Genomic DNA, 15,504 nt, shown 5'->3' with positions numbered 1-15,504 from the left:
AGAAGGATTATTTAATCTTAATGAAAAAATGGGTTTAACAAAAATGGCCAATTAATAGAGGCCTTTTTAATGGAAATATTTATTGAGCTCTTACTACATGCCAGGAACAGTTCTAGGCTCTGAACATACATCAATGAAACGAGACAAGACAGGTTGCCCATTCTTACAAGTTTAGAATCTAGTAGTAAGTAGGGAATGTGAGATAATTTTCATATTAAAATTAGGATAATTCTATTAAAGAATTCTATTATGTATTAAGATAATTCTATTAAAATTAAGATAATTCACTTAAACAGCTCATTACTATTTCTGGGACATTGTAAAAGCTCAATACATGGTAGTTATTTTTAAATGCTCAGTGGTAGCTAAATCTAGAAGGTAGAACACTGTGGGTCTTGCAGTATCCTTATCATCATCAGCACTTAATAACTATTATATTTATTGAATGGCTGAATAAATGGCTCTGCCAATTGACTAGATGTGAGACTTGGAGAAAGTCACTTTCTCTCTCTGGGATGCAGATTTCTCTTATGTACAATACAGAAAGGAGAACACTGCTGATTCATGGCTCCCAATAGCAATCCCAATTCACAATGACCCCATCCTCAGTCCAGAGAATTCATCCCGGGTCCCTCAGTCTCACTTAAAGGGCCTTACAGGAAAAACCTCCACTTATCATTTCACACTAATCTTCCACAAGACCTCTAAGCTCAAGATGAACCAATCTAATCACCATCCTCTAAATTCTCCACGTGTTTCTTGCCCCTAGGCCTCTGCTCACAGTACTTCCTCTGAGAGCTTTCTGTTCTCTTCTCCATCCAGTTGACTTTTTCTTGCTATTGATGTTTCAACATCAACTGTCTTCCCTAGATAATCACCCTTGCCATCTCTTCATTCTCACCTTGCACATTTAGGCTCCCCTCTGCTATGCTGGCAAAGCTCCCGGGGCTTAACTTTAACTCAGCATGGGTACATTTAATTGTGATTCTCTGTTTTGGTGTATTTTTTTTTGAGATCAGAGATAGTTTTATGTATTTATTTATTTTTGTATCCTGAAAGACTCACGGTGCCTTTCACATAACAGATGCTCCATAATCTTTTTTAAGACAGGGTCTCTCTCTGTAACCCAGGCTGGAGTGCAGTGACATTAACACAGCTCACAGGGGCTGGGCAAGTTACCCAGGCTGATCTTGAAATCCTGGGCTCAAGCAATCTTTCTGCCTTGGCTTCCCAAACTGCTTGAATTACAGGTGTGAATCACTGCACCCAACCGATAAATGTTTCTTGAATTGAACTGAATTTCCTCCATATGCCACTGGGACAAAAATTGCCAGCCATCATTTTATAATGAGTTCATATTAATGTTGACAATATTTTTTTTACGAAGTGTATATTCTTGGAAGGTATTTATCTACTATAACATGCCTTCCTACATTGCCCAGCTGAAGAAACAAATAGAACAAATTTCAAAGTCTGGATGTCAAAAATAATGTATGATTCCATGTTAAGCTGAAATAAGATTATAGAGAAGTATCAATGCACTAAAGTAGAAAGTCAATTATACTTGATATAAGTTGGTCTTAAACCTAGTTCTGCCACTTTATTTATCTCCCTTCAATCTCTTGGGGGCAATGCAATTACTAGTAGAAAGAGCACTTGTTTTGGCATGAGACAAATCTGGATTCAGTTGATATACATATATCTTTTTCTAACTCTGTGAACTGTGAAATGTAGTATACTCTTGAAGTGCAATTCTTTCATCTGTATCATGGTCTAACTAGATATAATACGTAGGGTGTTCTTAATATTTTATAAAATGATTTAAATAAAGAATTTAACATAGAATCTACCCCATGTGAAATACACAATGCACATTGGTTTTTCCATTTATAAAATTAGGATCTTGGGGACAGAATGCATCTGAGGATGTAGCTATGTCTATGAAAATGGTATGCCTAGTTATTGGCCATAGTTGATATTCAATATACGTCTGTTAAAATAATGAAAATGGTGACATCATAATAACTCTTTTGTTGAAAACCAGCACTACTTCCTGAAACATATTTGAGTCAGTTAGAAGCTAGTTTTCTGATGAAGAAGAAAGTAATAAAAACAAGTAAGAAGACATAAAAAGAAGATGAAGAAAAGGGAGGAGGAGCAGGAAAAGGAGGAGAAGGATGAGGGAGATGAAGAGAAGGAAGAAGCAAAAGGTGAAAAAAGAGGAGGAGGAGAGGAAGGAGGGGAAAGAGGAGAAAAATTGTTACAGAAAGATGAGAAAAAAACGTGATACTTGTATTATTAAGAAAAAGGAAATACCATCAGTTTGAAATAATTTTTAGAGTTTTCAGCCCAGAACAGTCCTGGTAGACTTTGTCTCTACCAAAGGGTACCATAAGAGGTATTGGGATGAAGTTGCTTTCATCCTTATTTTACAAAGGTCTGCCAACATCTCTTAGGACCAAGTGCTCTATACTTGTGAATTTCTTGGAATTCCAGGATAGCTACAGCCTATGTTTTAGTGACCCAAGGCACCAAAATTGCAAGGGTCTAAACTGAATTTCTTGATTTAGGATCAAAAGTCTGATCTTTTAAATAGCTTGTGGAGGTTAAAAATGGCCAAGCCTTGACATCAGGGAATTATCCTTTTAAAAAATTATTATTTCTTTAGAAAGCACCACATGTCTGGATTTTTCCATCTCATTATTGGCATGACCATTTTTGCAGGCTTAGTAATGATACTCTTTTTAAACTTTAGTCATAGTAATGAGGCCCTTTTAGGAGAGAACCAAAGGCTCCACATTTAGTCTTTCAACTAATGAGCTTGGGTAAAATGTTGAATTTGATACGTGCTAGAGAAACAGTTAATAATGCAGCAAAAACTAGCTTTAAGAGGCAGTCAAGCTTGCCTGTGTATTGGTCTTATAATCAGGAGGTATGCATGTAAACAAGTTAGGCCTTTGCCTTTTCTTGACTATTTGGTTTAATAATTTCATCAGCTTTTTTCTTTGCTTGATATCTTTTTAATTCACTTTACATTTTTATATGTTATGACATTAAAAAGGAAAATGTCAAAATGAAATATAGATGCCTTTAGGCACTTTTTCTTTCCTTTTTTCCTTGTCTCTGATTGTAAGAAAAGAGCTTCAATGTGGTAATATACAAAATAAATAAAGTTCTAAAAACAGTATAAAACACCTATATACCACCAACTGGAAATGTATGTGTGAGTGTGCATGTACACGCACATACACACACTCACACATACACACACACAAATATGATCTATATGTCTCTTTCTAGTTTTTAGTCTGAACTTTTTATTTTTCATCTTTATATACTACCTGCATAATTTTATATTCAACTGTTTTGTTGTTTGTGTTGTTTTTGTTTTTGTTTTCAACCTTAGACGAAGCATATAATTGAGTCAATCTTACTCTGTTTCATGGTAATCATCCCGATTCATTCAAGGTCTCATACTTGTTTTATTTTACTTTGTATTTTATCTTCTATTCATTTTCTCTCCCTCCCCTTTTCCCCTTTGTTCCTCAAAACATCCAGACTAGCGTATTTGATGTTTCTTAGATATACAGTCAAGCTTAACACATATTTTGTTGTTTTATATAAATATACATTTTTAATTTTCACAAATAAAATTATACATTTGTTATTTATTTCTTAATTTATTCAATAAATACTGTGTTTTTAACATTTAACCTTATTCCTCCAAGTGCATCTAGTTTTTGTCTTCTGACTATAATTCTGCTTTGTATTGATCACCCTCTTTTTAATTTACCCAACCTTTTGGTAATAGACATTTAGATTAATCTACTTCCTTACTACCACACGTATCTTATGAATAAATATGTCATGCATGTCTCTTGATAGACTTGTGCGTGGCTTTCTCTGGAGTAGATACCCAAGAGTAGGATTCCTACATCCATGGCCATATACACATGCAATTTCACTTAGTATTACCAAGATTTGCCCTTGAAATTGGCCACACCAGTTCAGGCTCCCACCTGTAGGGTAGGGAGTGGGTTCCCATTTCACTCTCGTATTAGTCCATTTTCATACTGCTATAAAGAACTGCCTCAGACTAGGTAATTTATAAAGGAAAGAGGTTTAACTGACTCACAGTTCAGCATGGCTTGGGAGGTCTCAGGAAACTTACAATTGTGGTGGAAAGTGAAGGGGAAACAAGTCGTCTTCCTCACAGGTGGCAGGAAAGAGACCTGTGGAGGGAAGTGGAAAGAGCTCCTTATAAAACCATCAGATCTTGTGAGAACTCATTATCATGAGAACAGCATGAAGGAAACTGCCCCCCATTCAATTACCTTCACTTTGTCTCTCCCTTGACCTATGGGTATCATGAGGATTACAATTCAAGATGAGATATGGGTCAGGACACAAAGCCTAACCATATCAGCTCACTCACCCCATATACAATAAGGCACAATTGTAAGTATAAGCTAAATATAAAATAGTATATGTAATCTCTGCCTGCAATATTCTTCCCCCAGACATTCACATGGGTCACTCCCTCTCCTTCAAGTCTTTATTCAAATGTCAATTTATAAATGAAGACTTCACTGTAGCCCTTTAAAAAACTGCAACCCCAAACTTTTTATTCTCTTTTTGAAATTTCAGCTCCCACACTTTATATTCCCGTTCCCTACTTTTTATTATTTAATAGCACTATGTAATCTCTTACATGTTAATATTTGTCACTGTTTTATATGTCCTTAAAAAATGTATATTCTTTGTTGGGTCTGTATGTATCTATTAGATAGTACCTACTAATCATATTTTTGTAATTTTTAAAAATACTTTTGCTTATTTTGAAACTCTACTTGATCTGTTAGAGGAACATGTAAAAATCTCACCCTGTAAGTTATTGCCACATTTATTTCTCTCTGATATTCTTATAGTGTTGTTTTATTAATTCTGTGTCTATTTCTTTATGTGCATATATGTTTATGAATATTGTTTCTTTTTTTGATCTATTCTATTACCTATGTTGTTATTTTACTATTTTTCTCACTTTACTTAAAATTATATTAATACGTTATAAAAATTGCTATCTCAGACACCTGTGGTACATATCTTCCTCATATATATGTCCAGTATTTTTTTGTGTAAACCATATCCTGTGTTTTTAATTTTTCTCTTAAAGATAACAAATTAGTGGATTTTGGCATTAAAAAGTACAATTTAAGAATCTCTGAGTCTTGAACAGTAAATTTAAACCATGAACATTTAATGTATCATGATCATATTTGTACTTATTTCTGTAACTTTATTTCATAGTTGTATTTGCCATGGTTATTTCCCTTTTCATCTTCCTTCCTGCCTCCAATTCATGCAGTAAATTTTATTGTGCAGTTTAGAAAAATTATATTGAATTGTTTCTGATGATAAGAGAAAATTTATTAAGAATTTTATATTGTTTTGTCATTCTCTCATCAATTTTTAAGACTTTCAATGTGTACGTCTTCCATGATCAACAAAAGCACTTTAGCCCATTCTCTTCTTTCTTGTCCTCTTCTCCTTCACCCTCTCATAGTATCATACTGAGTTTTAATTCGAATTCCTATACATTTCTCTTTTCTCACTTTTTTTTTATCTTGTGAGAGATCACTGATTAAGACAGTAACTTTTCTTAAGGTAATTAATTAACTTTGTTAGCAAGATCTTTTATAATTCTCCTGAATTTAATAGTGTACTTCTAATATTTTTTATAAAAATGTCTGCAAAAATGGCATTTTTGTATTAAAACTTTTGGGACTTTTTAAGCCTAAGACTATGATTACTTGGCTTTTTCATTTAGAGTTGATATACACATACTTCTTTTTTTAGCACTTTGGAAATATTTCTCCACTATCCTCTTGCATCTAGTGCTTCATACACAATGTTGGTTTCTACCTGATTTCCTCTTCCTCTATAGATCAGGTCTTTTTTTCTCTAGAACGGGATAAAATTTTCTCCTTTACTGAAGTTTTTAATTTTACTGTACAGTCTTTTTTTGTTTACTTCTTTGATTCTTGTTTGTTCTGATTTCTTTATTCACATGATTTAGCACTCTGAGACCTTTCTATCTGCAATTTTGCTTCTTTTTATTTTAGGACAGTCTCAATTGTTATTTCTTCAAGTATGCTTTTTATGCATCCCCCACTAACTTCTTTCCAATATTCCTATTATATAAAAATTGGCAACTCTGTTTTACTCCTTTGCATTTCTTAAGTTAAAAGAACATTAATCAATATGTTTCTTTCCAATATCTTCCATATACATTAATTAGTCTGAATTTCCACTTGATTCTTTAACTCTTCATTGATTCCATGCTTTCATTTATTTGCCATAAGAACTTTATTTTAGCTGTTTTATTTTGCTAACCTGTTATCTCCATGATTGTTTTTATATTTCGTTTTCTTGCCTTATATTTCTAATAGACTATCTTATTACACTGAAGATGACTTTTTATGTTTACGTCTATTTTCCTAAGCACATCTACGCTTCATAAAGACAAGGACCATGTCTTACTTATCAACTTTTATATCTCAGTTCTTGAAAAATATGACATTCTTTTTTTTTTTTTTGAGACGGAGTTTCGCTCTGTCGCCCAGGCTGGAGTGCAGTGGTGCGATCTCGACTCACTGCAAGCTCCGCCTCCCGGGTTCACGCCATTCTCCTGCCTCAGCCTCCCGCGTAGCTGGGACTACAGGCGCGCGCCACCATGCCCGGCTAATTTTTGTATTTTTAGTAGAGACGGGGTTTCACCATGTTAGCCAGGATGGTCTCGATCTCCTGACCTCATGATCTACCCGTCTCGGCCTCCCAAAGTGCTGGGATTACAGGCGTGAGCCACCGCGCCCGGCCAAATATGACATTCTTAAAAACATTTGCCCAATTATTAAATGTGCTAAATTAGTGAAAGAAAAGATACATTTTATTCATTGTATATTTTTTGAAATGGTTTACTGAATGCTTAGCATTTTTTAAAGCACACTTATTGATTAGCAGAAGACTTTTTTTGAGGCTATTCTGTTAAAACTGTGGCTCTTCTGATATGTTAGCTTTGGACTTCCAGCCATTAGAACTATAAAAGAATACATTTCTGTTGTTTTAAACTACCAAGTTTGTGTTACTTTGTTACTACAGCCACAGGACTCTAATACACACAGTGAAAAGTTTTGGGATCCCTTTATACAATGATCTCCCTTCCACATTTTAGAGATTTATAATATACATTAATATATTAAAAGATCTATTAAGTCCGTGAATTTATTTAGGTCAATATTTTCAAAACTTATTTGAGACTGGGATTCATTCCTTCTCTACTCTCTTCATAACACTGATAGCCTGTGTGACTATGATTTACAAAGTACACTTCGAAGAGTATTGAATTAAATATTCCTAATCCTAAAATTAGGTCAAAAATAGTTGCAAAATCATAGCATACTTTCTTTCATTCTTAAAACAATTGATGCACTGTTATTTACGCTTTAAGTAGCAATCCTGTGGAATTCATATTTTCTTTTTTCTCCCTTTCTCCCTTTCTCTCTTTCTCTTTCTCTCTCTCTCTCTCTTTCTTTTTCTTTTTCTTTTTTTTTAACTCTTGTTGCCCAGGCTGGAGTGCAATTGCATGATCTCGGCTCTCTGCAACCTCTGTCTCCTGAATTCAAGCGATTCTCCTGTCTCAGCCTCCCAAGTAGTTGGGATTACAGGCGCCGGCCACTATGCCAGGCTAATTTTTGTATTTTTACTAGAGACGGGGTTTCACCATCTTGGCCAGGCTGGGCTCAAACTCCTGACCTCAGGTGACCTCCCACCTTGGCCTCCCAAAGTGCTGGGATTATGGGCATGAGCCACCATACCCAGCCCAGAATTCACACTTTCAACAGCAAAATGGACTTTGCAAGATATTATACATAGATAGGGGCCAAAGATAGTAATAATCTGAATTTTTTGCATTAATTCCATTATTGCCATTTTATATTTCACAGACATTAATAACATTTTGTATAACAGAAAAGCCAGCATGTTTTTATGTACTACTCCAGCAAATAAAAACTGTCATTTACATAATGATATCACACTATTACTTCAATAAACAGATGACTGAAAATTGTACTCTATTTCCATATCTAGAATACATTAGGAAAGGGCAAGTATTTAAGTAAGGATAAGAAATTCCAATTCCTTATCCTATTGGACTTAGTATATTGCACTTTGGAAAGAAGGCATATTTTAAAGATAGAAATGTAAAGGATGAAATGCAGCAGAGTACTGTCAAAGTCTCTCTTTTATTAATTTATTCAACATTTTTTACAAATATTTGTTGAGGTGCTCTTCTATATACAAAACATTGTAATGGATGCTCTTTTCATAAATGATAGTAGAAATTAATTTAAGGAAACATTGTCTAGTTAAAACCAAACATTGATGCTTCAGAAAACTGAGGTTCAGGGATACAAAAAAAACTTGCCAAGTCACACAAAGAGTTAATAGAACAACAAACTTGAACAGTAATAATATTAATTTGGATACTTTAATGACTTAATGCAGCTATAATCAATTTACGTAAAAAAATGAAATCAGATCTCAATACTTTGCTTTTATTCTTCCCCAATAAATGTATTGACCCTTTTATTATTGCCCAGTAAACGATTTATTTTGGTGAACAGTCCATGTATACATGAAAATAATGTGTTTCCCGCTGAGTGGAGTGTTCCATAAATTCCAATTAGAACAAGTTCATATGAGAGTTGTTTGTCTCATCTACATTCTCAGATTTTCTATGCATTATATTAATTATTAAAAGCAGAATTTTAAAATTTTCAACAAATATGTATATTTCTCCGTTTATTTATATTCGTTCTTATTCATTTTGAAACTCTTGCTATGTTCAAGCACATTTAGGATTATTCAGTCTTCCCAGTGAATTGACTTTACCATCTTTATTATTAAAAAAGTCTCTATTTTTCACTGGAAATATTCATTTTTATGATGTTTATTTTGACTGATATTAACCTAGGACTCCTAGCATTCCAGTTTTCTTATAATCAATGACTGCTTTATAAATATTTTTTATTCTTATACTTGTAGCCTGTATGTGTCTTTTAACTTAAAACACATTGCCTGTAATAATTGGTTTACATACTTTTTACTTCTTCATATGTTATAAATCCAACCATAGATTGTTATTGCTTTTTGCACTGAACAGCCAATTATCTTTACAGGAATTATGGAACGAGAAAACACATATTTTAAAGTTTCATTTCTAGTGTGGTTCATTTGTATAGATTGTTTCCCACGTAGCATCATTTTCCTTTAGCCTGAAAAACTTCCTTTAACTTCCTTCTTATATATTATTTTAACATGTTTGCTGGTGACAAATTGTTTTAGTGTTTGACTGTCTTTTTCATTCATAAGGAATATTTTTTATTTAAAATATTTTATTGTTGGATGCAGAATTCCATGTTACTTTAGAACTTTGAAGATGTTGTTCTTTTATCTTCCAGATACTGTTTGGCCTGTTTCTAATGAAAAGTTACTGATAATTGTTATCACTATTCCTGATGACTGCTTTTAAGATTTTCTCTTTGTCTTGAGTTTTCATCAGTGTGAACACGATGTGCTTAAATGTAGTTTTCTTTGTGTTAGTCTTTCTTAGTTTTATTGAGATCCTTGAATACATGGGTTTATTCATTTTTTTATTAAACTGGGGAATTTTTAGCCAGTATTTAAAGAAATATATTCTCTTCTTGATCTCTTTCTTCCCTCTTTCTAAAACTCCAATTACACATATATTAGACTGCTTGCTATTATCCCTCAGATCATTGAAGGTATATCCATAACTTAAAGTCATTTTAATCTCTGCTTTTTAATTAGAATGATTATCGATATAACTTCTACGGCTATGCATTCAAGGCTGCTTATCATGTTTTCTGCAGCATCCAGTCTGCTGTTAAATACATTCAATTAATAGCCTTTATTTCAGATATTGGACTTATTACTCTATAATTTATTTTGTTTTTTTAAACATAATTTTTACTTCTACATTGAGATCCCTATCTGTTTTCTAGTTATGTTCACATTTTCCTTTAAGTCCTTGTATATATTTATAGTAACTGATTTAAAGTCCTTGTGTGGTAATTCCATTAGTTGTATTATTTGTGGGCATATTTTGTTGACTTATCTTTCTACTGATTGTCAGTCAAAATTTTCTGCTTCTTTCCCAGTCTAGTAATTTTGAATTATGTACATGAACATGTGGATACTTCATTACTGAGTGTCTGGATTTTATTGCCTTTACTTAAATAGTTGATGTTTGTTTTGCCAGGCAGTTAATTTCTTCTGAGACTTTTATGTAAGTCTCTTTCTTCATCTGAGGCTTTTTTGTAAGTGTTCTTAGGTTCATGTAGATTAGCCTATACTCTGTGAATTGATTAGCCCTATTCCTAAGGTGAAAGCTGTTTAGAATTTCATCTAAGATGGATAATACCTCTCCATTCTGGCTTGCTTTGTACAAACTTAATCTCATAGCTCATAGATGTTTAGCTAATATCCCCCTAGTAGTTGTCTTCTTATTGCTTTATTTTATTTCTTGCCAAGACTTGCAGGCTATATAGTAGTTTCAACTAAGTATTCAGCCAAATACTCAAAGGGAGATCCAAATTTCTGTTATGGACATTTCCACATTTCCATACAACTCTTTCTCTAGAGCTTGGACCAGCAGTTTGGAACTATAGGTTCTATTCCTTCAGCTCCATATTGGAATACTTCCTGCCCTGTGGGCCAAAATGTATTCCCTGGTTGTAAGCCTGTTGATTTGAGGATTCACTACATTTGTTTCCCATTTCTTAGTGATCACCATTATGCTTTACCTGTTGCTCAATATCTGAAAACAGTTGTTTACTATACATGTGATGTTTCAGTTTTTTAATGGCAGGAGACCTAGTTAAGATGAGTGTCCTCGTTTTTTGTTTTTTGTCTTTTGTTTTTTTTTTTGTAATTAGATACTCCATCTGCTTAATAGTGCTGTCTTTGGATTAGTAGAGAACCCAGGAATGTTTCCTAAGTTCATTGTCAACCATTTAGCCATTCCTCTGCAAACATATATCAATGTGTCATTGTGGTCTGGCACACGCGTTTTAGATTAAAATGTGCTAGATCATACTAAGTGATTGTTACTGGTTGAATAAATAAATTAATTATACGGTCTATGTTGCTAAACATACTATTACAACAGTATCCTCCATTATCTTATACATGTAGATTTTTATACAGCAAAAAAAAAAATCCTACACACAGTTTGAGATCAGTGTGTATATTGATCTGATGGCTGTGAAGATGACTAAAGATGCAGTCACTGTACTTAAGGGATTTAGATTAAAATTAAAAATATAAGATCCAAATGCATGGAAATTTGAAGTACTAAGACATCACTTTCACTTTGAATTTGAATTTGTTAAGTCACCTAAGTACATGCCATTGTATATGGTATTATACTATTATTATTTTGAATGTGGTTGACTGATGAATTTGGAAGAAGCTGGAGATGGCTGCCAAATCGTTCTGAAGGAAGAAGCACCTTGCACTTTGTATACTAGCAAAATGTCATTAGTTATAGATTTTTGAGCATATCACTGTGTTTCACCTGTCTATCACTTTCAATATTCTGTTCTCACTGACTAGAATATGACCTTCTGTAGTCTTTTTTTAACAAACTCCTACTCACCCTTATAAACAATTTCTTTTATTATCTTCTCCAAAAAAATAACTTTGATGTTATAAAAATAAATGGATTCTTCTGTGTATGTATATCTGAACTTTGCCCAAGGTTGAATAGAGCACTTATCAACATATATTTGAAATATTTTTGTAAATTAATACTTTTACTGAAGTATTGAGGTCAAGGTTTATTTATTTTTTGCTACCACCACCACTTTTGCTAATACCTAGTGTTAGTCATTGCATGGAAAATGTAAATGATAAAGGATAGAATAGATTGGAAATGGATAAACCAGAAGAGAATAGGATAGAATAGAATCAGGGAGTCTAGGATAGAATAGAATATAATGTAATACAATAGAATAACTTAAAAAAATTGGTTAGACACTCTGGAGGCATTTTAACTTTTGAAAATTGCCAAAATATCAAGTATTCAAATAATAATTGCTATCTGGTCATCACTTGTGAAGATCTCCACTGCGTGACTGATGCAGTAGCAATGATTCTACTCTTTGAAAGTGATTGAAGCCTATTAAAACCAAGAAAAGTGCTAATAAAGTAAAAAAATAAATAAACTTTTAAAAGCCTCCTCTTGCCTGTGCCTGTCATAGCTCAGTGTGTAAAGCTCAACCCAGTATTTCCAGGTGACTAAAGGCAGGTTCATCTCTTTCAAACACTTCCTAAAAATTTTTGAGTGAGAGTTTTTTGCCATAGAATGGATCCTTAGAAACCCGGTGGCAGGTTAGCATAGGGAAGAAGGTAGAAATTTCAGAATCGCTCCAAATACCAGCCAATAGTGAGATGTAATGGAGTCTGTGAGGACTCTAATTCTTTAGTTTTATTGGCTGGTGTATCTGTACTCCATTCATTTCCTTATTTACTTATTCATTAGTTTGCTTCTTTATTTAAAGTAAATATAAACAAATATTTACTGGTGGCCTACTATTGGCCATATAAACCTCATTTCTTACCCTCTGTTTAGGCATAGGCAATAAGAATTAAGAAGTAAAGAAGACAAAAGATAGCTATAATCATGGAGCTAAAAATAAGGACATGGACAATGCTGAGAACAGGCTTTATCATAGAGTACTATAGGTGCTATAATGGATAAATGCAGAGTGTACTTTGAAATCATATAGCAGGGCCCCCTAAGTTAATATAGACAGTTAGGGCAGACTTGCTTCCTAGAGAAAGTGACATCTACATTGAGATCTGAATGTCGAGTGGGAAATAATGAGGGGAGGAGAAATAAAAGAGAGTATAGCTTCTTAGAAGGGGTAAAAAATGAAGCACAGTGTTCCTAGAGGGTAGGCTGGGGGTAGGTTGGTGAAGAATGAGTCCAGATTGGTGAACAGGTACAGACACAAAAAGCTTTGTGAGTTGGATTAAAGTGTTTAGAAAGTATCCTTTTTCATTTTTGTTGTAAGAAGAGTGACTATGCATTACTGGAATAATTGTAATCGATCGATACTGTATGCCTGTACATCTATATGTATATTATTCTATTTGTATGTCATATGTATTATGACATCATAATACATACAATATGTATATATATACATGAAATGAATGCGAATGCATGCAGACACATTATGCCAGGTGTACACAGTTATGGTTTGACTCTTAATTCCTATCCATGGAGTGTACTCATCAGCACATCCTTGTTGATGTAAATTCTCCTGCAGTGGGTTACCTGACTCTTTCCTAAGCTCTTCAGACCACCCTACCTCTACTTGTTAATTAAAAATATCAATCTAAGATGGAAATCTGGTCATGCTGTCTCATTTGCTTAAAACACCCCATTGCCCTTAATAAATTGCATTAAAATAAAATTTAAGCTCTTTAGAAGTGTTTACCAAGACCCTTCATAATCTGAGATTCCCAAATTTGCCAACCAATCCTCAGCCGTCATTGTTCTCCCACACAAATCCAATATTCCAATAAAAATAAATTTCCTCCAGTTGCTTGATGTGGCACAAGCGTTTCTAACTTTGTATATGCTCTTCCTCAGTCTCTACCATTCTGTTTCCTTCTTTACCTGTCTAATTTCTATTTTTCCTTGAAAACCCAGTGCAGGCATCACTTTTTCCTTCTTCCTAGGATGCTATGGGTGTTTCCCCTTCTCTGATTACCAAAAGCACCAGTTGTACACATAGTCCCAGCTCCATTACTTGATGATCATAACTTTGGTTTGAAACTTAACCTCCACAATCCTATTTCCTTTTACCTCTTTAAGATAACGACACATCTACCTCTTGGGGTCACTATAAGAATAATAGATTCCATTCAATATATGATGACTGGTGTTATTATTTTACATTATTGTAGACATTGTTACATGCATCATTATTCTATTAACTGATCGGTTTTTCTAATCAGCCTGAAGGGCAGGTTCATGTGTTTGTTTTGTTATTTCTTTAGTGTCTCAAGGACCAGAAATAGGATGGGAGTTCAGTGAATCTCTACTGTGTAATGGAAGAGAAAAGGTCTCTATAGGAGCCAAATGTCCAGCTTCACAATTGGCTTGTTGTGGAATATTAGGCAGATCATTTCCCTCCCTGGGCCTCTGTAATTTTATCTGAGACATAGAATGAAGGAATTAGAAGGTGACTAAGGTCTCTTCTAATTACATAATGTTATTGAACTTATCAAACTATAGGATAAAATGTTTTGATGATTTTTATGTTATTCCTCAAAGAGTCCACTCTAACTCCAGGGTCTGGTGCAACCCAAGTCCAGGCTCTCAGAAGTTCACTGCCAAATCTGAAAACTGGTTTGTACTGGGTGGGATGAATATTACTTACACTGATACCTCTAATAATTTTGGTCCTGACTGCTTACCAGTGCAGCAATTGGACACTCATTGTTCCTGCTGTTTCAGCAAAGACGTGAGAGGCACATTTATGATTTAGTGTGTCAGAATCACAGATAGAAAAGCTGTCATCTGTAATTTTCACATGTCAAGTGACTACAAGTTGAGCTGACAGAATGAATCAGGCCTTCTTTCTCTTATTTTGTGTACCATCTCCAGCAACCTGATTTTTGAAAAGAAAAAAGGAACTTCCTTGAACTAAAGCAGGTAAGACCTCGACATTTGCTCACAGAAAAAGTCGTTGAGTCGTTTCTAGTTGTGAACGGGCAAAAGATGCAGTTGTCCCTTATGGAAAATTCCAAGAACTTGTGCCTAATTTGAGTCATGCAAACCTGAGTTCTGCATGACTGAGCTCTGTCACTCAGTGGTTGGGAAATTTGTGATCATCTCTACGCCTTGCTTTCTGCATCTGTAAAGTGGAAATGATAATATCTACCTTGTGTGATTCCCGGAAGAATTAAATACATTATATTCAAAATCTTTTGGTCAATTGTAAATTACCAGCAAGCATAAGTTATTGTTAACTGAGAGAATCAAACTTTGATTAACATATTTAGCATCTTTAAAATCCACATAATTCCAGTTTTTACTCATGGGAGAGGATTATATTGAAAATCATGTAAGTTTTGTTTAAACATTTTGTATCTTATATGGTTTGGGGTACATTTTTTGTGAATGAAAATTTTCACTGTCCTGGACTGAAGAGAAGCAGAGGAAATTGAGTTGCTTCTAATTTTGCCCCCTACGTTTTCTAGAACACAGGAAGGAGATTTGTGCTGATTAAACACACATACATACATATATGCACACACATACAAAATTCCATTCTTCAACTTTATATAATTGTCCTATTTCTCCCAAACACAAAGCGAAGAAATTCAAGGAAAGCTAATGCACCT

At 34.0% G+C, this 15,504-nt stretch overlaps 1 long non-coding RNA gene across 1 annotated transcript in view; it reads left to right on the top strand.

The window, feature by feature from the left end:
- The window catches only part of LOC101145468 (uncharacterized), a 37,370-nt gene extending 22,287 nt beyond the window's left edge, over positions 1 to 15,083 (top strand). The window contains exon 3 of the long non-coding RNA XR_010130340.1: positions 14,765 to 15,083. This is a non-coding gene — a long non-coding RNA (uncharacterized lncRNA). The remainder of the gene's footprint in view (positions 1 to 14,764) is intronic.
- Positions 15,084 to 15,504: the final 421 nt, after the last annotated feature.

The sequence above is a fragment of the Gorilla gorilla genome, chromosome 13 (assembly GCF_029281585.2).
Source record: "Gorilla gorilla gorilla isolate KB3781 chromosome 13, NHGRI_mGorGor1-v2.1_pri, whole genome shotgun sequence".
Lineage (NCBI taxonomy): Eukaryota > Metazoa > Chordata > Mammalia > Primates > Hominidae > Gorilla > Gorilla gorilla.
The sequence above is the reverse complement of the archived record's forward strand: the minus strand, read 5'-3'. Positions and strand labels throughout refer to the sequence as shown.